We start from the raw sequence: 25,513 nt of genomic DNA, 5'->3' as shown, positions 1-25,513 counted from the left end.
GGGCTAATAATATAACCTTCCTCATAAAAGTTAGGCTAATTTCCGAGGGCGATTGGAAGTGGTCTGGAACGGTTTTATAAAATACTTGGCTGGATTATTGGTTTAAGGACCAATTAGTTTATCAATAGCCAGTTTTAAAGAAGCCCAGGAGAAGCTTCTATGGAGAAATTAGCGAAGAAACTTGAGATGTCGGTCAAACGTTCGCGTATAGGTGAATTCTGTGCAAGATTCATGACGAGTTAGGAGTCGCATTTCGCGTTGCATTGTTCTTCTGGTCATTGTCGCTAGTAAATCACAAAGCAGACCCACTTAAGCTGTGCACTGTCGGATGATCATTAGGAAGAAAATGGAAAGAAGGGAGGTTATAAAATGGCTACAAAAACGAGGGATTCCGTGCGATACGTTTTTGGCCTTGCCTTGACATCAATTTTGCAGGTGACCGACATCTTACGCCTCGAGTCGCTGAGGGCCAGTCCTAAATTATTTTCAGTATCAGAAACTCCCAGCTCAGATTTCAAACTCAAATTCAATCATAAAGACCGAACATATAATTGAACGACTTTTCCAATCCACTTCAATACTCTTTCCTTTTTCCCCTCAAACAAACACTTCATTTCAGCGAGCCTCAAAAGCCATTTATTTTCCCCTCGTTTAAAACTATTTCGTTCGCGAACACGCCGATCGACCAGGGTTGCTCCCCTATATATATTTTTTGCACACAGTCTCCCGTCGATTCGGGCTATCGAAACGCGACGAGATTAAACTCATCACTGTATATATCCTTCGATCGCGTTCGTTGATATTCTTTCACGTTTTTTTTTTTTGCCTTTTTGGTCGCGTCGGCATTTCCTCAAAAATACACACGCGTATACGCACATGAATGGAAGGAGAACATTCTCGTTATGGTCGGACAAGTTGCGTACGTGGATTAAACTACGTGTCGGACTAAAATATATTTTTCGTTCTACGATACATTAACTCGTTACTCGACGAGCTGAATAATTTCCGCGGATAAATTATCATGGCGTTGCTTGCGAATTTAGTGCTGGATAAGGTTAATTGTAGAGTTTCTTATTTTTTTTTTGTACGATATTTAAAATAAATCGAGGATTTGAAACTTTTATTTTTGTAGGATCCTCTGTAGACTTTTCTATTAGAGGTCCTTAGAGGAAAAAGTACAATCACCATAAGTTCTGTATATTCAATGTAAAATTACTCAAGAACCATACATGTACATGATATCACTTTGAAAATCTACAATATTTATATTTGCTTTTCATCGTAATTCTTCAGATCTTAATACGACTTAAAAATGAAGTCAAAACGTAAAGTAAACATTGTACCTGTTTACGAGTTGATCCTTTTCATTTATTTCACTTCCAAGACACTTAGTAGACTTTGTTAGAAAGGGTCAGCCTTCTGGCAACGTCTGGGAAATCGTCTTATCTGCAGGCAGTTGCCATCTCACGGGTTCGACAAATATCGCGATGGAAATCGACCTGTTGACGCTGCCGCATAAGAAACGCACAGACGCAAGCTGCCTGGTGATTTCCGGAGCTCTCTGCCAATTTCTCGATTCTCCCCGTTTCTTCGAGTAGCCTCGTTGCATCCTCTCCACGAACTTCGAATAAATATCCGGCGGTAGGAAAAGTCCCGTGGCGAAAACTTCCAAGGATCGTTCCCGTTCTCCCTCTCTCTCCCTACAGCCACGACCGCGGCATGCTCACCCGGAAAACTCGAACTTCCAGTTTCGCTCGTTCGCTTTTATTAAAATCAAGCCAAACCCCAGAGCAAACACCGAAACTTTTATACTTTCGTGAAATTGTCACCGTAATCAAAACACCGACTTCTTCTCGTTCCCTGGTCGCGTTCCTCTTCCCAAATGCCGAGTCTTCCCTCCTGGACTCCTCAACGTTCCATTCAAGATAATCCAGTGGGAGTTGAATCATCGAGTCTTTAGACTTTATTAAAAATTACTTGGTGTTTTGGGGTTGTTGATTTTATCGAGCAATTTTATCAAACGTAAACGCATCCTTGGTTCGAAGGATAGGTGGATCTCTTCAAGTTTGTAGACATCTTCTGAGGATTATAAATAATAATTAGGACACGGAATGCGATCGACAGAGAAACCAAATAAAAGTATGCAAATAATTGATTTTTATGAAATCTGTCAACTGTAAACTTCTCTGTTTCTCAAACCCTCTAACAGTCAACAAAATGGTGACTTAAACCTCCTCCACTTTCACGCAAACCACAGAATATATCAATTTGAATGAGATCCCTGACACCGTGTACGAGAGTGATCGATGTTAATCGAAAGACTCTGGCTCCCGACAAATTGGATGTTTGTTCACTTCCGTTCTTAACCCTTCCGCCATTCCGTCGCAAGTTTCCAGCGTTTTGTAATGGCGCGGGGGTCCCGTCGATCGATTAATTAACGGAAATTGATTTAACGGTCCGCTCGGTGAAACGGTGCGGCATTATTTGCGATAATACGTACACGATGCCGCGTTTTCCAGCTTGTAATCGGAGAATGGATATCGCGAAATCAACGGGATAACGTTGCACGCGGTTCGTCGACGGGAGCGCGTGTAACTGAAATGGCATTTGAAAGCCTTTAGCTGAATGGGCGTCGTTCTTTCGCGCGAAACAATTGACCGTGACAACCGTCGATCGCCTCGAGTTCTGCTTCCGTTTCCTGTGCGCGAAGGTTCTTACAATTAGACGTTCATTGTTCGACGATGCTGTCGATCGGATTTAATTTTTAATTATACGAAGCATCTGTGCGGGGGGTATAGTAATGGAATTGTCGCGTTAAATTAATTTCATTGCGTTAGATTTTAGGTAGCAGAATATTATGCTTTGTTTTCAGGCACTAGAGTGTACTGTATTTTTAGCTACTGGAACGTCACTCGTCATTCTAAGTGTCAAGCATCATACTTCTTTTTTAGATCAAGTTCTGTCCTTTTCGTACCCCATTTTGGTTATAATGATTGTTTGTGTAGGTACTTACAAACTTGCTCAATAATACGTTATTCATTCTATCCTACAATTCATAAAAATAATTCTGTTTAATTTTTACGAGTACTTATTCACAGAATACTGTATTTTAAAAATAGAGACTCCCGAATTTGACAGTTTTGGTACATATTCACAATTCACATACTCTGTAATCACGGATTTTGTTCAAACTGAAATATGTTACAGTCCACGTGAAAACAAGAGACATTTAACTCGTCATTTTACTATTTTCGAAATCGTTCTAGATATACAGACCTCGAATATTATCAAGCTCCACGAAAATCTGATAAAAAGTACCAACTTTGAGGTTTTGTCCCTTTTGCAACAATTTCGAAAACAGCAGACTCGTGATGTAAGCCTCCCCTATTTTCACATAGACTGCAATATATTTCCGTTTGATCGACATCCACGACATCCTACACGAGAGTGACGATTTGGCGTGGAATGACAGTGTTGAATATCGAGGATGTCGTTTTAGGACGGTTCGATGGACGAGAAAACAGTCGCGAATCTGTTTAACGTTACAGTGGAATTATTTAACGAGGACGATCAGCCAACCAACTGGAGGGTATTAATATATTCCCACGACAAACAAGCGTCGAAAATTATACTCGTCCATTGCGCTTTTGCGCGACTCGACAACCGAACGACGTTTTAAGCCGCTTACCATATTTGCCCAACAGACCCAAGGAATTATTTCATAATCATTTGCACGGAACTTGAAAGCAGCGACGGGAATTAAATGCCATTTTGTCATAGTTGAATAATAAATTTTAATTCGTTTGAATTCAGTCCGTGCACTTTAGTGTGAAATTTAGTATTGATATTTAGGTTACTTACTTTCCCGCAGACCGAATTTCGAAGCGGTGCAGCACCTCTAGGATAAATACATACAAAAATTCACCTTTCAGTTCGTGAAATGACCATTCTTTTTTAAAACACCAATATAATTTGGGTTATCGAAGGTTGTTGAGGAAAGGTGGACATAAATACAGTTTATTATAATACTGTTTTCTATAGCTCCTTGGAAGAAAGTATTGTAATAATACTGTCTGAACATAACATAACAAAAAAAAAACAGATGAACACGCGCAGTGAACTGATGGCGCTACGAGTACGAAAAATTCAAAATAAAAATAACATGGTTGTAACATTTCTCATTACATCCAACAAAGGTTAACAAAGTCATTCAGCATGGTAGAGTCAATTGAGCCAGGGGAATCGGAGGGTCAAGAAACGAGCGACGAATGAAGTCGATGGTTGCCAGATTTCATTGGGAGGAGAGGATCGCCGCTACGCGGTAGCGTGCATAAAGATCGGTGCATAGAGAGCAGGCTTAATTTGATCTTATCTAGCGGTCGGTGAGGAAACGAAAAAACGAAACAAGGCGAACCACGAGCGTGGCGGTTGGCCAACCATATAAATTACGTCCAGGACGTCGTCCAATGTAAATGCAATACAAATTGGACCGGGCCACTTATTATTATTCATTGGGGACATTTGTTAGCTTATCTGACGGCTTCTCGGCTCTCCTCTCCGCTTCTCGTTCCGCTTCACTTTTTCCAGTTGCTCCGTCCGTCCTTCAGATTCGATCGTCGTGCCCTGGAACGCAACTTTTGTTGATTATTACTTGTTAAATGCTCTCGTTAAAGGGAGCCGTGATGCATTTCAATCGTGTTCATTTGCATCCACGACGACGCACGAAATGTTATTTTGTAAGACGGGCCGCGAGACGCTTCTCGCTGTCCCTGTTCGATCATATTTTTAAGCACGCGATAATAATTTATTAACGACCGGCTGGGTTACGTTCCATGTCGAGACACCGGGTATTCGATCAAAGTAACGTGGGTTTATTCGAAACTTTTAACAACACGCTGCATGATGTTCCTCGTACGGCAATGACGACAGTCTCGGGAAAATTTCGTCGATAATGAGGCAATTTTGCGGAATTTAAGCACGATGCTTCCTCGTGGGAACGTTTAATGGGCCTGCGAGTTGACATTCGATGGTTAATTTAAGCAACAATTTGGTGAATTAATTGATGAATGTGTTGGTAATCTGGAGGGGTGATTTCTCTTTTGAATTATTGCGTAAGGTGCAAGAGAGGGTCTGGTGTGAAAATTAAACTTTTTTTATTTAGATATAGGCACTTATTGCACTGGAAATTTTAGAGACGTTAGGTATGATATAAAATAAAAATTGCTTGTAGTAAATATTCTTTGGATTCACTGAAGGAATCAAGTACGTATTTCTACATTTCAATCAATTAATATTCAATAATCTATTTCAAATATATTTAAAATACTTTACAAAGTATTCTATAATGTCAATATCTTCAAAAATATCACAATGCAAATATTTCTGCGATTTATTACCTTCGACTGAGGCACATTCAAAATCGGTCAACGAAATTTTCAGTCATAATAAGAGCAGCGAACTCTGAAGCAGGAGAACAAAAAAAAAACAATTTGCAGCATTGTAACTGGGACATTCACTACGAGTTCGACTTTCACGAAACTAGAACAGACATTCAAACACGTTAACTGAAAATCGAATGGAATTATAAACCTTCTCCTTTTGCTTGACAGCTCGCAGAAGATACGACATTTGCCTTGAGAAAATGATTTCTTTAAGTATTTCTTTTAAGTATAATACTCGTGACTCCGAGCCATGACCACGAGCATGACCATACGAGCTATGGAAATATCAAGAAAGTAGCGTATTTTCTAAAATATTCTGCTCTCGAGATAGATGCAATCTTCCACTACAGATCAAAGAATTGTTCTCAAAGCATTTATTTAATAAACTGGCTCGAGAGAATTTAGAATTTTTAAACCTCCACGAGTCCCAGTTACGATAATTTCTCTTCACGTTGTTCTCTCACTGTAAAATTCGCGGCGTATACAGGACATTTAAGAGACTCCTCGCTGAAGGGTTGAAAAAGAAACGGTCGTTGTTACTGTCGTTTAAAATTCTGAAATCTGAACCAACGATAAATATTCAAGCAGGCCCAAGTGGAGAGAGAGTGGCCGTATTTAAATTTCTAAAACTGGAAGTCACGATAACACGAACCCAGGCAATTTTTCTTTCAACGGGATAAGTGCCGCGTCTGACGGGAATCTCCGCGTGTTTCGATCCATCAGAAACTTGTGTCATTAATCGATGGAAACGCCTCGTATTATCAGCGTCTTAAATCACGTATGATTTCTCTTGAATATTCACTCCTGTGCAATTTAAACATGTCGTTACAGGTGTACATTGCATCAGAAATTTATTATTATCAGGTGGAAACACTACCTGTTTTATCAGCAATCGTAGAGAGCTGAAGTAGGTAAATATTTACTGTAAATAATAAATGAGAAGTGAATGTGGATATTTTTAATATTGCTATTTGACACATTTATTCCATTGAACAGAGAACCTTTAATTCGTATAACATGTCATACAATTGAAATTGTCATACAAATCATACCATTCGCAAATGTACGTTCAATTTTATAGTTGAAATTCCCGTTTTTATTGCACGAATAGTTCAACTTCTACTTGAACTTTTAAACTTAAAGAATTTTACCCATCTCTGATTCGAAGCTAGATTTAATTTCAGGAACGAGGGTCATGCGGTTGCATCGCGACGCTCCGTGTGCGCCTCGAATAGCCGAATTGCGCAGCACGGCCCAGGTCATTAAATGAAGTTAATTACGCCCGTATAATCCGCGAACAAACGTAGAATTCTGTTCCCTTCCAACGGTCGCGTGACAATGCCGATTACAGGACAAATTGCTTCGTCGTCCCATGGGGCGTTTTAATTGTGACCGTATGTATCTCAGTTGAGGTTGAAACGGAGAAATTGCGAAATTAATCGCTTTGGTTCACGACTGGAAGAAGCCAGGAATTCATTACTCCATTTCGAAGCCACGTTTGAGGAGGTTTGCCACGGTTTGAAGTAGAAACATATGAAGCTCGAATGCTCGAAGCTGTCAGAGACTCGCTGCCATTCGAATTAGATAATTTTTTCGAGAGAAAATTACCCGATGAAAAGAATTGAAATTTATTAACTCACTTAAACATCTATAATGCGAGATAATCGTTACAAAATTTTCAAACCAATATTACGTAACTTGTAATTTATCGAAGAACAAATAGCGTAACAAATTGCAGCTGGTCTACAGATGTAACCTATATTTATTTATTACATCAGCTCCCAGAAACGTTCACTCTGTACCATTAGCAGCAGTACTCGTTAAGATGGCAGAAAGTCTTTGAGTCTCATCTTTGTGGAGCATCAGAACTTCCGAAGATCGCCTAACGAGATTCGTTTACGCGCCCACGTCTCGATCTACACCCACGTCTCTTCAATGCAACGAAAGACGACGTGGCGCGAGGTTCTCAGAAAAGCTCGAGCGTAATGATTCCGTCTCGTTCCGAGCGACTGGTAAAATTAACCCCAATTTATCCGCCTTTAATACCGTGAATTGATTGAAAAGTGTCGTTCGGTTAGTCTCTCCGCAGTCGTGGCGAGTAATTAAAGATGTGACTTATAACGATAATCTGCGTTACACAGTTAAAGAAACTTGTTCGGAGCCGTTTAATTGGTAGCGAACTGATTCCCCTTGGGAACGATTAAAATGTTTCTCCGACTATCAAATCATCGTTTAGGTCTGGAATTTTCTTGGCAACCTGTTCGCGGAACCTGTTACTCGAGTGGCTTCCAAACTTTTTAAAAAGCGCCATCTTAAAAGAGAGGACGTAGGATGATATTTTTTGATACAAAAAAGAACATGGGGTACGACAATTTATTTTAACACATTCGTGAATTCACGTCATTTCAAATTCTATTCCTGGTTATGAAAATCTTTTTATTTTTTACACTACATATTTACAACATTGATATTTTAAAACATATTTTGTCATTTTTATCTTTGCCCTAACGATACAAATGTACGATGTCCAGCTACAGAATTTTATTATTTTCGTCAGAAGTAGAAACGAAAGAATTTAAATGAAAATTCAATTTCAAGAATTGAACGAAATCGACGAATAAAAGGAAATATAATTCCAATTTATCGATCATTGAGGAAGAATTTTTCTTAATACGTACAACGTTTTCCTTCGACAAATTTACATATCGTACCAATCAAATTATTTTGAAAAAAAGCACGTATTTTTCTCCAAAAACACAGCTTGTTTAGTCGTGTCCCGCAGTGTTTAATAAGCAAACCTTATCTCTGCAATATATTTCTTTGTTCGAGAGGGTTTTTGTCGGGAGAGTTTGACCATCGAAAAAAAAAAATAAATCCTCTGGGCAATTTCAATCAGAAAAATCGATAGCCGTGCGCTCCACTGTGCTCTCAATTAATTTCTGAAAGCGGTTTCCATTCGGGTGGATTCTTTCTCGAAAATTCACGATCGGATTACCTGGATCGCTCGCGCTAGTATCGACGAGCCGGTTACACGCTCCCGGTGCAAAGTTAATTACACGTGTAGACGCGCGAACAAAGCCTGTTTTCTCGTCGAACGGCCCAGATGCACGGACGTGATGCGCGCGAGTAGGCGAAAACCGCGAAACAGCCCGTGGATGGAAGAAGCCGTGGCACGCGTTTTGCGTACGGATGCCCTCGACCAGAACCAATTTCCATGCATGGTCGAACTGAATAATTTCCGGTGGTCCGCTGCCCCGAATCTTTGCTCGTGCATGCAAAATGAGACCGGGAGCACCGAGGGGGCTTTTATAAAGCCGGAAAAGGGCTGTATTTCGCCCAGCGTGGGATCGTCTAAAGCGATGGAATATACGACTCAAAAGGCTTTGAAGACGTATTCTCATTACTGGCAATATTATCCAGGGCAACGTCAAATTTTCAAGGGAAATCAGTGGACCCATATTTTCTAGAAATTCTTCCTTTAGTCTGGCGAATTTGTTGATTTTATATTTTCTCTTTATCACTGCTTTTTGATTATGAACGTGAGGTAAAAAGCACGAGACAATCACTTTGTTTATGTTTGTGACTGTGTATTACGCGTGTAATGATTATTGTATACAATGTGTTGCAAAGGAATAATATTCAAATGTAGTGTTTAATTACATTCAAGAATGATCAAAATTCAAATGTTTCAGATAGGATACACGATTTTATTAAAATAATCGCTTCCTATAATTTCAATACCAAAAAACATACGAACTAAAAAATACAGTATTTCATCATCGGGGTTTTTTGCAAACTCTTTTGGCTGAAGTAAATATGTCTCTAAAACAAAACAACGAAACTTCGCCAATGCGAATGTATCTTTTTACCCACTTTCATCTTTCGCGCTGGTCCCTTTAATTCGAGAATTCGCTTGCGCAACAGGAGGGAAACTAGTGCTCGTGAAAATAAACTTGCGGCGCTATTTATGATCGACGTCGCGGATTGCAATTTAAAAATAGAGCGTTTCGACATTCACATACGAATCGATCGCATGCAAGGGTGGTTTGTTTCGATTAAACACGGGGAATGTAACTTCCTGGAATATTAAACAATTTCTAACCACAGTTTGCTGACCAAATGGAACGTGCGCATTGCCTGGTTGATTTTGTCTCTTTCGCGTAGAACAGAGCACGGGCGACGGTAAATTTTCGTTTATTATCGCTTGTTGGACAGAATTGCATCGCGCACTGTTGATAAAGCGATTTAGACCAGACAACGAGTGGATTCGTAGAGAAATTAACGGTGTCATCGTTTTCGATCCGCTAGATGAGGGAAGAATAAATATGCTTAGGTTTCTGTTTGATATCTTTTAGATGGACTTTAGTTTGTTCCAGATAAATTATCAAAGTTTTACAAATTTAGCTTCTTTGAATTTTTTGGACATTTCAGGGGTGGCTTATTTAGATAAATTCTAAACCATTCTTGTGCCACTCGAGAATCTAAAGAATATATATTTCTTTAAATGCTTGGTTTAATTTATTTAATATTTGTTTGAATGATTTTAAGACAGATTTGAATGAAAATCTAGAGAAACTCTAATCTTTAGTTTTAAAAGTTTCTTAAATTGTCTCTGTTTGGGTGACAGTTACAGAGTTTTTGTTTAGTAGAATGTAATGGACTCGTTGAGGCCACTCTTTGGAGACTTCAATGCCCGAGGAAGAGATGCAGAAGACTAACGATTCCACCGCGACTGAAATGCTTGAAATATGTGTTCCCACAAGCTTTGCAGTGATTATATAACGTGATTAATTAACTTGTTGAGTTTACTGTGCAAATTTGCACTAATTATTGACCTTCAGTTCATATGTATTAGTTTAACGTCTCGTGTATCGATTACATGTATTTGGTGCCATTGGACGAATTAGGTTGTCCATCTCGTATGATTGATTGTCTGTCACTAAGTCAAATTATAAAAATACAATATTCAATTTTTGAAAGACAAAATTTCTATATAAAAATGAAAATCTATTATCGTAAATTTTTCTTAGATCTTCAATCACGAAGACGTCAAAGTTACTTTTATTCTTCTAAATAAAAACAAACATTTTTATCCTCATTGACCTCACGATTTAAACGAACGCCAATAGAGCTACATCTTTCTTTTTAATCAGAGCATGTATTTTTACGAACTTCATTACGAGTCAAACGAGCAATCAACACTGAATTAAAGATGAATCCCAGAAGAGCATTAAATATCGGGTCCATTTATCTCAAAAACCGACCGAGGGGGGACACTCAACTATCGATTATGCAAATTCTATCAAAACCAGACGAATTTAGTGCGAGAACACGTCGAACCGTTTGATGTTTTTGACTGAAAGCTGGGAAATTTGGCTGTTCCAACTTTTGCCTCGTTCCTTGGAAATTATCGAGCTATCGAACGATCGAAAGAGATCGTGGCCCTCGTGAGAGTGCATACCTTAATCGCATTATCCTTTCTAACGGAAAGTCCGCTCGAGCGGAGCCCTCTCTCCCGTCTTTCACCCCCGATGTTATCTAAAGGGGAGCCCTCGCTAATTAAAGTAACCCGAACGTGCTACGCTTGCGCCTGGCTTGCATAATACACGCTCCGCGTACGAATTCTGACCATTGGAAGAAGTATCCGCGCCGATAATTGGGATGTTTAATGAGTCGTTATCGGAACATCGATAACCTATCGCGGAAGTTTACGAAATGCAGCCAATCGAGGTTGCAGAAATTTATGACCTCTAGAAGCAGCTATACGTGTCTCCCCGTATTTTAAATTAATATTATTAATGCGTTATAAGGTTATATTTCCCTCCTATATGTTCCTTCTATTGGGTTGTTCAGAAAGTTCGTGTCAATTTTTAAGGAAAATTTAAAGGCACATTTAAATTTTAATATATGTTTATTAAATTATATAAGTACCATTTTGTTCTGCAATCTTTCCACATTTTAAGGGATGTACGCATGCTATTTGTCTTCAACGATTCCTATATATTCAGACCTGTACCACCCACCAAAAATCGGCATGGACTTTTCAGACAAACCAATATAATTCTTATTTGCAATTTATATTAAAATAAATGTTCTCGTACGATGAATTTGTCTAAATAAATTCTGGATTATTATGAAGAAGAGAATTATATGGTTCCATTAAAAAAAAGAATAATTTCTTACATTTCCTCTAGCTTCTCCAGTGCAAAAATAGATAAATTTAAAAATATAAATCCAAGAAGTGATAAGAACTATATATAACAATTTTTGGAAACGGTCTTTGACCGGTCGTGGTAAACTCAGCGTTAAAAAACATCGATCTCGAGATCTGGAAGAACTTAATTTCCAGTTCAAAGTACCGTTTAAACGAACTCCGCGTGATCAACACGCACAGAGTCGGCAGCTCGCTGGAGAGGAAGTCTCATTCCATCGAAAGAATCCTAAATTGAAAGCAACCGGTCGTTAAAGCGGCCGTGAGTACGTCGTTCGAAATCCAGATTTCCAGGCTGCGAATCCAGCTAGCGAATAGATTGCTAATCCCCTCTGGAGGAGTCTTTCTCCGCCTTCTCTCTGGCGTTGCATGCAGCATCCCGCCGAAGAATAAGAAGAAGCTCGATCGACGCTCTCCCTCTTCGTCCTCCTCCATCCCGTTGGCCATTCGGTTCTTTGAGTCGCGTTCTCTCCGTCTGGCCGACCCCTCTCGGGCATTCTTTGCTCCTTAAGGGCGCGCGGAACGCAGAAATGGCAGAGTGGAAACGGGAAATTGTCGGCACTCGATCCCTTTCGACGTAAACGAAGACGTAGTGAGGCGTGCAATGATCAAGTATATCTCGGGGAAGATTAACGACTCGTCGGGCCACGTGAAGGGCCAAGGGAGCCGCAGGATCGACGGCACAAGAGAGCGAGGAGGGCCAATTACGGTCGTCTCTCGATCCGTCTCGCCACGATTTCGACTCGATTCCCCGATTTAATCGAAGTTCGAGGGGCACCGATCCAGCCCAGCATCGACTTACTTCCACCAGGAGGAAAACGTCTAGAAAGTTGCATCGCCAAGTCCAACGCCGGGTCTCCCCTCGTCTCCCGCGAATTTGAATGCGAAAGGGTTGCAGGCAAGTTCGAGGGAAGAAGTTCCCGCCCTCGGGGATTTTGCAATTAAAAGTTGCGGTTCTTTTTGCGGGACCGCCAACGGCGAACTTGCCTCCGGCGGGCACGTTTGAGTTTTTCAGAAGATTGCTACGGGGTCGACGACGAGGGGGGTTGATTTTCTCCAACGGGATTGGATCTTTTGAGGGACATCGGAGCTTCGGGAACGCTCCAATCCGTGGACTTCGTTTTACTAAAGGGGCGTCCAAACTGTTCCGGTCAAAATGATCGAAATTAGTATGCGGATTACCGTCGAATCGGACGTTACTGCGAGTGCGAAGGCGGCCACTGTCCAATAGAACGGCGATAATCAGTCGTATACGTGTCGTGGTCAATGAAGGTGTTAAGGATTCAATTAAACTATTTTCACACTATAACAGAGCATCGCGAGCTCATAGTTCTTATTCTTAAAACGTTATCATAGTAAAAAGCGAAATGTAGACCACTTATAGTCGGTATCACGTTAACATAGTTGTGACAATTTCAGAAAATCTTCTGTATATTTACGTACCAATGAAAACTCTCCCAAAGCTGGTAAAAAAAAAGGAGAACTCCCTTCACACAGCTTGATCGCACGGCGCTCCATGATGAGTAGATTTCGAATTAAAGCAAAGGCAAAGACACTCGTTCTCAGCTTTCGAACGAGAACTTCTCCTAACGCGATCATTATGAGAAAATTTGCTTACCTAGCTCCTCCCGCGTCACGCGTAACGAAGCCTAGGATAGCGTAAGAGGATACCGTTCTCAGTTATTGTACGCATGTTCTGATATTGTTCTGAAGCGGCAAAGGAGTTTCAGCCGTTCCATTATCATGAACACGTAATCCCGTAAAGACTAACCCATTCTGAGCGGGAACGATGTCGGCGCAGTAGGAACTTCAGATTCCGGACTTGCTATCAGCCCATGAAAACGAAGTAGTTTCTAAACGATCCTGAAGGCACGCTCACGCCTCGTGAACCCATTATGTATACTAATTTTATGGAATACAAGGCACTCGAGTTGGCGTACTCGATGTTTACTGTTGGGCGAAACCCCCGAGCGACGAAGGGTTGCGCTCTTCGAGTGCCGTTTAATGAAAACCTCCGCGACACGGTGCTTCGTGGCAAGGTGAATGTGACTTGAACCACACGTTTCGTTCGCGAGTATTTGGGTAAAATTTCTATAGTTTTTTTTATTAAATATTGACTCAGTTTGTAGCACAAACTTATGGGATGATCTAATACTTGTAATTTATATAATTGTTCAAAATACTTGGTTGGTATTACTTGATTCTTCACAACACACGTTTCTACAACAATTTCTCTTTTATTGGAAATATATTTTCTTTAAATTTGAAGAAATTATGTCTTTCTGAGTTTCAATATATTTATTTAGGAGTCCTAGTGTTCGTCCAAACGTAGTAATAAAAATATACTCGAATATGAATCTCATCGTAACCGACTCTCAAAACGTCCAATGTACATAAATATCCTTTGCCATTCTTTGAGTATCCTATATACAATCCTGAAATTATTCACATACTTCTAAATGGGAGTCGAATCATACACATCACAAAATAAGCAACATTCAGCGTCAGTAGCTTTACGAAAGATCCACCCCCTGTCCAATTATCACCCACGAATTCGATACCCCTTTGCTAAATTAGAGACCCAGCTGACCTTTCGCAATTTTATCAGGACGAAAGTTTATCTGGAAAGACTCGAATATCCGCCTTTCCTCGTTCCTCCTCCTCCTCCTCCTCTCTCTAACGAGCTCTACCCTTTCCTTCCTCCACCTCTAAAAATTCTCTGTCGCGATGGAACTCCAGGGAGAAGGAGAGACGGAAGGACTAAAAAAAAAGTAGAAAAATCGTGGCAGAACGACCAGGGGAAAGAGGGAAGGAACGATCTCCTCGCGTCGAAGAGCTCGAAACGAAAGAGGCTCGCGCGAAAGGCACTTAGAGTCGCTGATATTAGCATATAAACTAGAAAATGTTTTATCGCGCTCCACGAGGAACGACACGGTCTTTCGGCGCGCGGCGAAATATTTATTGGCCCTTAACGATCATTAGGCAAGCCTGAAAACAAATGGCCGCCCGTTCCGCGTGCGATCCCCTTTGATAGCGGCCAGGGTTCCGTTTGGTTCCTTCGTCGCGCTGGGCATGTTCCACAGGTGCGTTTCGAAGCTTTCACGTCACCGCCGACTTCCAGTTTCGTTTTATTTTTTCTTTGGTTCCGCTCGAAACATTCGTTACTGTCGAACGCAGTCAGATTTTATGGACCTGGTCCTCGCGTTTCAATCGACGAAACGTATTGGTCGGATGAACGAAATGGAGATTCGAGCGATTTTAATTGCACTTTTAGCTTCTGCGAAGGAAATACATGGACAAAGACTCCGAGGGGTGAATGACCTTCGTGGAGAAGAGATTGGAAACAGGTAGGGGTAGGAAAGGAAATAAAAGAGTCGAGAAATGAGGAAACTTCGAGATTTTCCTTAATGAAAATTTCACGGTGGAATTGAGTAAAAATTTGTATGCTTGTTATTATACTCGTGAAGGTATCACGTGAATTTTTTGGGGTGATTTATTTTAGTGATGAAAGAGTCGTAGTTCACTCTACGATTCAAATTTTTATTTTTATTCAAAGAGTAATGGACGAACAGTTTATTTTCTATTCAATGTAGCTTATCAATAATCTGTGACAACGTTATAATTCCCAATAAAAAAAAGGCGTTTTATCCCAAGCTGTAAGCTCGTAAGTAAGTCTGATTTAAATTAAAATATTCTCGACAGAAGAAATACGCCAATGTCATACCTCTTGCGTCATTTAATAAGATTCCATGGTTACGTCCAACAGGTTTACCGGTCGCTTTTTGTTTCCCCTCGGTAAGTTCTTTCGAATGTATGCAGCAGCGGGGGCCCGCTGTCGCTCGAGCTTGATTGAAAACGATCTGGCCATGTAATTGAATTTTATTTTTACGCTCGGAGATCGGTTAATATCTTGACTTTTTCCTGGTATCGACTGGTTGGTCTGAATCGAAGCGAAAAATATGATTGATATCGAGTATTTCCCGTTGTTTTTATGGAGACGATGTAAAACTGCTGGCGAGGTTTTTAGTTATATCACGGTCGCCATAAGGTTTCGAGGGCGTTATACAAAAGACATTCATACTCGAAGCTTTGCTTTTATCGACGTGGAATATTTGTCTATATTTTTACTTCTTTTTGTATTAGAATGTTTATTTTGCCTAAACGTTATTATAGGAGATAGGGACATACTCATGTAATAGGCATCCTTGATTTGTTTATCTTGTTGTAAATATCCGATTCTTTACAGGGTTAGTTTTTATTGAGACACAGGGAGCAGTTTCATTATAACTCATAATCAGAGCAAAAGTAAAATTAATAACTTTATTTAAATTTGGGGACTCTAATATTTTCTTTCTATATTTCGAAAACTTGTCTACCTTTTGATTCAGTCACATCGGTATCTAGTTATGTTTCATGTGCCTCTGCGCGGAATAAAAACGTTGACCAGCGATCGTAATAACGGCACAAAATTCACCGTCCATAGGGGTAGTTGTACGGATCGCTCGTGGATTACGTTTCGTTGTAAATTACGGCCGAATAAAATAGTTACTACTCTCGTTGAGATAAACAGAAACGTCAGGACCGCGTTTTTCTCTCCCCGCCGTGAAAACGCAATTCTTTATTCAACTCGTGCCATAGTTAGCGTTACTTTCGCGCACAATGTAGAATTATAAACTAAACCGCGAGGTAGCGGAGTCATAATTCACGAACAAGCGGCGTGTCGTGCAAAGAGCGCCGCAAAAAACTGGTTCTTTTGTGAGAAGCGCGTATATCTGTTCGCATAAATCTGTCGCTTAAGTGGAGTCTCTTATTTCAGTGTACGTTGTTCATACGCCACCATGCTCGTGTCACGGCTACGCAAATAAACTTTAAGTTCTTCCAAGAGGTGAAAGGGGGAGGGAGAGGGGGGAGGAATTATTTTCCACAACCCACTCCCCCCCCCCCCCCTGGGGAACGTTTAATCCGCGTATCGTCATTTGCGATAATTGAAGACTCGGTGCCCTCGTCGGAGTACGTTTCTCTCATTCCGAGAATAACAACAACAAAAAACCGATGAAATATTACACGGGAACGCTAATCTCCTTCGGGGCAATTAAATTACGTGAAATTAAATTTCAATGCAATGTTTCGGAGACTGAAATGTCCCTTTGCGATTAGCAGTGTGTATCTTTGCAGGCGTTAGCTTTTGGTGTTTTAATTCGTTTGAATAAATCTTGTACTTGTAAAACATTTCCTTACGCATGCATAATTGAAAGGAGGTTCTCTTAAGTCTCCAACTATAAAGAAGTAGTATTCTTTCTGTATGACCTGCTCTTTCTCGAGATCTTTTAATGTCTATGTATATCATTGGCCAGTCAACATCAAATAGAGAACTACAATAATTACATTTTATCAATGTTTGATAGAGTATTCTTTACCTTCGTAGAATGATTCGTTAATATCAAACACTGTGCCAGAAATGGGTACAGAGAGCAAGCACAGAGGACCATGCAATTATCGAGGTAATTCAATCGAGACTTTCAGTCACTATATGTACCCATAGTCTATGTACTCTTGTAATAGTCAGTGTTACCAACGATCTGCTTTTGTGCGACACGGAAGGCACAGCACTGGTTGCTAACTGCCTAGCCCTTTCAGTTATCAACACAATGTAATTCACGAAGCTCAGTCGCGCAAGAGTCAAAGTTGCGTCTGTCGAACTTCCCTTGTACTTCCCTGAAACAATCCCAAACTATCTTCGCGTAACAGTTGGCGCAACTGACCTAGCACTCGTGGGAATTGTCACTGGTCGTCCTCTGCGATGACGCATGCGGAAGCCAAGTTGTTCGAATTGGAAGAATTGATTCGTTTCACTCGGTAGCGAAGTACTCGATGCTGTAAACAATTTGCGAACTCGAATCAAACTAAATTCATAGGTTAATAGATCCATAGACATACATATATAGGTTCATAGTCTCACAGATGGAGAGAACATTCGAGAGACTTAGGTTTAGAGATTCTTACATCCTTGGTATTTTCAAAGAGTTCTGTTTTTTAAGAGTAATGTAACGTTTCTGTTAATTCCTCTCGTAGCTGAAGTTCATTTAGTCTTGGCTTAATTTTAACACTGTCAAGTGAAAAGTGTTCAATTGTTTGGTAATTTATTAGTACAGGACTGTTTTGAGCAGACTGTTCAAGTGATTATATGGGCCAGTGCAAGTGTCACACAGCAAAGCTCTATAAGGCAGGATCTACTAGACATGCTTTACTGATGACCTCAACTAGCATATCCAGGACACCATTATTAGCATACAATACAATGGACCACAGTATAAACCTGTTCATCTACAATGTCCAAGCACTCGCTGGAAGTAACATGACCCCATTCAGGCTAACATCATGGAGCCAGCTGACTACCAAGTCGTAGAACCACCCTTATGTTCGGAACTCTCTTGGAAGCAAATTCTGTTCAAATCAAGGTGTCCGTATTATTTTATCTAAATGATAAACATTTCTATTAACACGTTCAAGTAAATCTTCATATTTATATTCATCTAATGTGTCTCTTCACGTTTCCTACCTAAGCCTACATAAGCCAGATGGTCCAAATCAAGGGTGTCCATGATAGTTCGTCTAATTCCTCTGGATCTCCATCGACGATTACAATGACAAGCGAATGTTTGTGTTTGGATTCGTCTAACGCGTCCACGGTGAAACTCCGCCGGTCATCCCCTGGCGTGACGCCAGGCATCTCGCGGCGTATTTTCAGGATCGTAACATAAAGCCAAAGATTTATGGCGGCGATGCGACCGGCTTGGCCGAATGTATGTTTTTCGACGTGACCAAGACCGCCTTCGGGTCCTTGCGCGCCACCGAGCCGGAGATCGGCCATAAAATTCTGATCTACGGCTTGCACCTACTGAGGCTTTTCGCTTGCCTGTCATTTCTTCCAGCAGGAAAGTTTGGTGCGTGAAAGGCCCTCTCGAAGTCACGGGGCACCATGTCTGGATTTACGTTGTTGACCATCCTGGAAGCTGTGCGCAGAGTCTTGTCTTCGGAGCCATTAAAGGATACTGTGGCTCTTTTTTTCCTTTATTCGAAGATTGTAATTGAAGATTGGAACGGGGGATGCAGCGAAAATTATGGGAGTGCGACTTGGTAATATTGCGTAGTGTTGCATTTTTAGGAGACATGGAAAAAGTAATCATCGAGCAAATGTTTCTTAAATTTATGAACTCACTACTTTATGCTATCTTTGATGTCCTATTGATATCCATGTATACTAATGTTGTAATATTACTTCAGATTTGTCACGAGTGAAAAATAAATTTGAGTAAATAATTTGCAAATGAGAGGCAGTTTGTTTCTACCTGTTATGTACTGGTAGCTATATCAAATCTCTACCTCTCACTTCTAGACGCTCTAATCTTGTTACCTAAGCCAGTGTTTCGCAACCTATAGGTTGCAGTTCTGTTTATAATGTAGTGGAGTAGTACATCATCTGTTGATTAGGCTTTCTCATTTCTAAACAAAGAATAGTAGAATATATTAATAGAATTTATATAAAAATACAGTGCATTTTAATAACTCGAAAAATGAATCGAATCTTTTCATGTAAATGGTATTATTTGTTCAATCTATTAGAATTTTTATTAAAACTTTTTTGATGGTTCATTAAGAAACTATTATACAATTTGACTCGTGTTGTTATCAGATTGAGAAGCTCTGACTGAAGCTATCCGCTCATGCTATCTTTTCATGATTAGTTATCTTATTCACTAATGGATGAGACATGTTATTGTAATTGAAACGTTCCTAGTAAGTTAGATAATAAAAATTATAAAGTTTAGCAATACATTGCAATTATATATTTTTAGCTAAAGTTTGTGTAAATTTTACGATTATAATTTATTTCTCTCAAGTGAAGTCTTTTATTATTTTATGTATAAATACCGACTCTTCATTCATTCGTGAATCCACGCATTTATGAAGATTGGATTAAAGAAACTATTTAATTAATTACAAACTTAATTATGACAAGGAATTGTGTCACCACATTTGGTTCTTATTCTCAATGTTGGTCAGTTTCTTCAACTCGGCCCATTAGCTCAGTTGGTTAGAGCGTCGTGCTAATAACGCGAAGGTCGCGGGTTCGATCCCCCCATGGGCCAGTTTTTTTTTCACATCGAATATTTCCCAATCAGTTTTACATGCCTATTATTATACAATTTTCGATGAAAAACATCAATTTTTTATTTTTCACCTGGAAACGTCAATAAATTCCATAAAATCTCTCGCGTTTAATGGAAAAAATTCAACTACTCCAATTTGTTTCCATCGCAAAGTATTTTCCAATACATCGTAAATACCAGTTTGTAACACATTTTGTGATAAATAACATATCTTTTAACGTTCACTTCAAAACAAAACGATAATTCCACGAAAACTGAATCGTACAAACAAATTAAACAGTTCGAACGCAATTTCTCTCGTGTTTAAATAAAATCTACTTTAAATATATATTTATAATTACGTGCAATAAATACGTAAAATAAATAAATAAATTCACGTAATATTTCTTATTTCATAACAGTGCTTCAATTGCACCATTTCAGATCAGATTTATAAACAGCATTCCTGCTGAAACTCTCCTCTTCGGCATAAGTTTACCATGCTCATCTTATATGAACCCTCACGCAATTGTAATTAATAGATATTCTTCAACAGAAACCATTTCACACAAAATTCTATAAGGAACGAATTTACATCTGCCTAAAACAATTTTAAAAAGTTAAAAAAAAGATTTCGATCCTGCCAGGATTCGAACCTGGAATCTTCTGATCCGTAGTCAGACGCGTTATCCGTTGCGCCACAGGACCACGTACTTCTCGTTTCCGCACTTTCCAACTTCGTGATCCTCACTCGTGAACTTCTTGGTGATACAAAACTTTCTTGGAACGTTTCGCGCCAAAGATCTGAAAATACGGCTCGGTAAACTGCGAAATAAGCATAATAACGCAGCACTTTTCAGCCCCCAGGAAAATTTAACGACTGGGTATCAAATTTTACCGTCTGGAGCATAGCATCTTAGCATAAGGCGTGAACTTTCCATGTCGAAGATTGTTATTCCATTTGGTGCTATTAACTCAGTCTGGATCGTGAGTTACCAACGCCGCGAAACAAATTTCAATTTATATTTCGTATTGCGGATGTATTTTATGTTTTATCTTAACGCGGATCAGTTTGTTTTAGAGTTTGCTTAACAATCTATGAATGTTACAATTAAATTTACTAAATTGCCATAGGAAGAGAATTCAGATTTCTCGAGGTGCTACTCTATACATGAAAATTTAATCTACCTAGATGTATAAATAAGAATCTACTAAATCTCCATACAAAAAAAATTTCAAGATAATAAAATACAAGTATCATAGCAAGTAAATAAATTTAATTTAAATTCCTCGAGCATGCTACTGTATACTAGAAAATTTAACCTACCAAGATAAGTAAAGAATAATCTACTAAACCCCCATACAAAAAAACATTGCAAGATAATAAAATACAATCATTCATAGCTATCAATTAAAAACAAATGTCATTTACAAACGATTACGGTTCACTTTTCGTAAAATCTGTTCGCATAGCAAGTTAGTAAATTCAATTATATCATCTATTTATTCTGACCATCCTCCTGAAAGAATGAGTGAGGTTCACTATTCATCCTCATTATTCCTCCGAGCAACCCGTGATTTTATGGCGTCCCGTACAGAAACAGTGGCACGAGTTTCCCATCCTCGTAAAAACGTCCCCGCGCAAGAAAACAATGCGCGCAGGGAGGCGTTGAATCCGAAGGGTTATCGATTGAAAGCATCACTTGAAAACTGGTGGCGCTAACGCACTGGCGCCACAGTCTGGCTCAATTAGCTGGAATTCCTCGAACGGGGTAACGAGTAATTGGGTATTTACGAGCTTCGCGATTCCCAGCGACCACCCGGCGCGAATATTACACTTAAAAGCTGTCGCCGATGAAACGGGGCCCTCCACACTTCCTCTTTCGTACCCGTTTCCACCTCTTTTCCAAGCTTCCGCTGGCACGCGGTCGGGCATCGCGCGATCGGGCGCCGTAGAATATTTTAAGGTTCATTAAAAGCGCAATAATGAAGTCTCGACCGGTCCTCGAATAACTTCCGGCTGGTTCGTCGTTCAAACGGAACGGTTCCCTCCGTTTCACCCTCCCCGCTTCTTTCCAACCGTCTACGTACTTTCAGCGTCCTCGAAACTTTGCTCGCAAAGTCTTTCGGCCCTGGCGACTGGGCGAAATTAAAGCCGAAGTTTCGAGGAAAAAATCCTGAGCCCGTTTGCCAAGTGGTACTTTCCTTCTTAGCGAGAACAAAAATATCTGGGCTTTTCGGAGCAGAGTCTTCTGGGATAATCAGCTCGTCCTATGTTATTTACCTCGGAGTGAAGAAATTGAGGAATCTTCACGGGTTTGTAAGCTGACAGAGATGTGCTTGGATGGTGTAAATCAGAATTCATTGATGGTAGAGTGCAACGTCCGCAGTCTTTTGCTTTTATCTCGGTAACCATCGATTCTATCGAAATTGTGGATCCTGTCGAAAATCAAGCTCATTCAATTCTGTATCAAAAAAGTCAAATACACTTGTTCTCTATATCTAATGGCTTCGTCGTAATTCAAATTAAAAGATAATAAACAAGTCTTCATGAAAGTTCTTGAGCATTGTCAAAGACGTTTTCTCTTGTTTTAGATCTATGTTAGGTCTTCATTTTTCTCGTGATAGCTAAAATAAAAATACCAAGGGTCTGATGAGTCTCCATGCCGAAACATTAAATGCAGTACTATGGTTAATCTATCCCCATCCAGTCAAACTAGAAGAACTTCTTTTGTTCGTCATTCGATTCCTCGAGAAAAATCCTGAAAGCCCCCCTTTTATTTCAAATCTTCTGCTTCGTTACAACATTTACTCTCAAATATTTTCTTTCTCCTCTTCCCCCGGAGGAAAAACCCCTATTTATTTTGGGACAGCAACTCGAAGATATCGACAGACTGTTTTCATGGTATTCCTACCTCAGAAAAGAACCATAAATGCGTCACTCACTTCTACGTTAATAAAGAGGCCAAAGATCAATCTCATCCCGCGGAAGCGAACAATCGCTTCTGGTACAGATTCCCGATTCGACTCGAACTCGCCTCGGACCTGCCCGTCCAATTAGAGGGTAGGAAAAGCAGCCGTGCGATAAGCTGTGGCAGAAATCAAGCCGAATCGAGGGCGGTGTATCGATTTCGATGCACGCGCGCGAGCAAAACGCGCTGCAGCCCGTAACCCCATTAAACTTTTACGATTTAAGTTTCCGTCAACGTCGAAGCGTACCAGAAGTCATCCGCCACCGGTAGCGAGATACGTCGATCCCGGCATCGAATAAAAACAACCCGTTCCCGTGTGCCCATTCGTGGTCTGGCCACGGCGAACGATGAAGTCGACTGGCAGTCACGCATTGGACGTTATTCGTGTCGTGGATCTTAATCTCCCGTTGGTCCTCAATTCTTTTTTTTTTTCCTTTTCATTGCTTGGAAGAAGAAATATGCCTCGCGTGCCGCGAGTTAATTGAGGGGTATAATAAATGTAATCGAATTAAAACATTACTACCGTAATGGGATGGTCGTAAACAGCGATACCGGAGTGTAGACGTTAAAGTTTATTATGAAATTAGTTAGAAGGGGGCAAATTGGAATATAAATTAATAGACAATGTATTGTTACGGTATACTCTGATGATTTTATGGTGAAACAGGGTGAGGGAAGCTTCTAGTTTATATAGAAGAAAGAAAAATTGAATTTCTTTAACATTGTCTTATTGGTAGTTACTTAGAGTCACGCTATGGAATTTTAACTTTTGCCCTTCCACTTTGCATCAATAATTGCAATTTTTCAATATACTTCTTTATTAAGTTTTAGTAACAGGGACTCTTCATTTTAACTAATCTCAAATTTCGATCAATAGTGAAATGCCTTTTTTTCTAATTGTGATCACCAAACCTGAATTCTGTCCAGAGACTTCACCTTACCAGCGTAGATGGTATCGTCGCGTACAAATGTTCGCTTATGTCCTCCCTGTGTACGCCCGGCGATAAGGGAAGTTTGATCGTGTAGCTTTACATTTGACGTGATTGATGGTTTCGGTCAATCGTATCGATATAGGTTTGATGGCCAGCGATGTTTACGAAGATACCTTAATGGACGTTTCCTAGAAAAGGGAATTAGACAGGGTAATTTCGTGATTATGGCCGTTCACAAATCGATTAACTCGACTTTTTGAAATATCTTAAATTTAAGAGTCAAAGCACTTTGTATAGTCAAAACTTTTTACATTTATAATAATTTTAAAAAGGGAATTTTAAAAAACTTTTGTGTTTTATGAAGTTAATCGATTTGTACAATGAACTCATATGGCACTACAGGTTTGTCTAGGGTCAATGGAAAATTGAGTATTTTTCATTCGCCGTTCTGAATTTCAGGTATTCTATTTAAATTCTTCCAGTCTCAGCCCTTGATGCAGACTTCCATCGATGATTATATTTAATGGACAAGCGCGTCTCTGCTACTGTGAACCAAGAAGACGACGAGTAATTCTATTGTCTTACTAAGCGATCAAACTTTTGAAGCTCTTGCTGCAGCGTTACCAAAGTCAGTCATCCCTCGTCGTTGTTTGTGGACCCTTCGCGCCTCTTCCATAATTTACCCTCCTCGAATGAGACACGTAATCGTAGTTCCGCTTGTGTTTGGCTTATACAGTTCAGAGTTTACGACGGGAGCAACTCGTGAAGTCTTTACAAGCTGGGGAACCCCCGTGAGCAGCAACTGTCGAACGCGAGTACATCTTCATCGAATCACTCCCTGAATCGGCCATTCTTGCAACTCCTTCGAAGACTTCCCAGGAATCCTGCGTATGGTTGCAAAATTTTTGTTGAATTTTGGAGAAGGAAAAAAGAAAAATAATATATACGATATACATAACCGAAATTAAATGTAAAATCTCATTAAATTTGATGTAAAGTTCCCATTCAATTTCAAAGCCGTCAGAATCATCGAGGTACGTTTGGTGTCTCGTTTAAATAAATAAATTCCTTCCATCTCGCTCTCCTCAATTTTTCCCTCGGGTTTTCCTCGCTACCCGCTGGAACGAGATTTTCTTTTCGAAACTGCTATTACTGTTCGGTTTAACGTCAATATTTACCAGCTTTCAGGATCCCTATTTCCCTATGTCCTCGTAGGAACGCGTTCCCGTATGAATCGCGATTCCATTCCACGATGAGCGCCGTTTTTCGCGCAGAAGATGCGTTACATTCATACTTACGCTTTATGTAAATCATGAACCGCATCCGTCTGATGCGAGCGAGCGTTTCCCGTCCGCAGAAACGTGTTCCAACATCTACTTGCTTGTGACCGTTGGAGTCGCAGCTGGAATATCGATGAATTCCAGGGAAAGCATCTGTGAAACCAATCGACACGTCATTTAATATCATCCCTCTTTCATATCCCTTAAAGAACCCAATATCATTTTAACATTCTTCTATTTTTATCTCAAAGACTGAATTTCCTCTTCTGCTTTGTTTTAAATGACATTGAATTTTGTTATTTTTAGTATCGATTCTTTAATCGATGATAACCTTTACTACAAACACTGAACAATAAATCAAATCAGGTCCAATAGCCTGATCTTTCCACTCCGTTACACCAAAACACGAGGTCTTCGAAAGGTGGAAAACAAGAGCTGTTTCAGATCAAATAATGAGCAGCAGCAGTTAGCCTTAATCTCTTCGGAAAATCTCGTCACATCTTGGGGGGGGGGGGGGGGGGGGGGGG

General features: G+C 40.0%; 1 protein-coding gene and 2 non-coding genes across 3 annotated transcripts in view; 2 read left to right on the top strand and 1 right to left on the bottom strand.

The window, feature by feature from the left end:
• The window catches only part of LOC128876568 (mannosyl-oligosaccharide 1,2-alpha-mannosidase IA), a 540,141-nt gene that overhangs the window by 152,395 nt on the left and 362,233 nt on the right, over positions 1 to 25,513 (top strand). The gene's annotated exons all lie outside the window — the stretch shown is intronic.
• On the top strand, positions 19,729 to 19,802 carry Trnai-aau (transfer RNA isoleucine (anticodon AAU)). Its single transcript has one exon. It is a non-coding gene; the product is annotated as a tRNA-Ile (tRNA).
• Positions 20,438 to 20,510, bottom strand: Trnar-acg (transfer RNA arginine (anticodon ACG)). Its single transcript has one exon. It is a non-coding gene; the product is annotated as a tRNA-Arg (tRNA).

Source organism: Hylaeus volcanicus, chromosome 5 (assembly GCF_026283585.1).
Source record: "Hylaeus volcanicus isolate JK05 chromosome 5, UHH_iyHylVolc1.0_haploid, whole genome shotgun sequence".
In the NCBI taxonomy this organism is placed as follows: domain Eukaryota; kingdom Metazoa; phylum Arthropoda; class Insecta; order Hymenoptera; family Colletidae; genus Hylaeus; species Hylaeus volcanicus.
The sequence above is the reverse complement of the archived record's forward strand: the minus strand, read 5'-3'. Positions and strand labels throughout refer to the sequence as shown.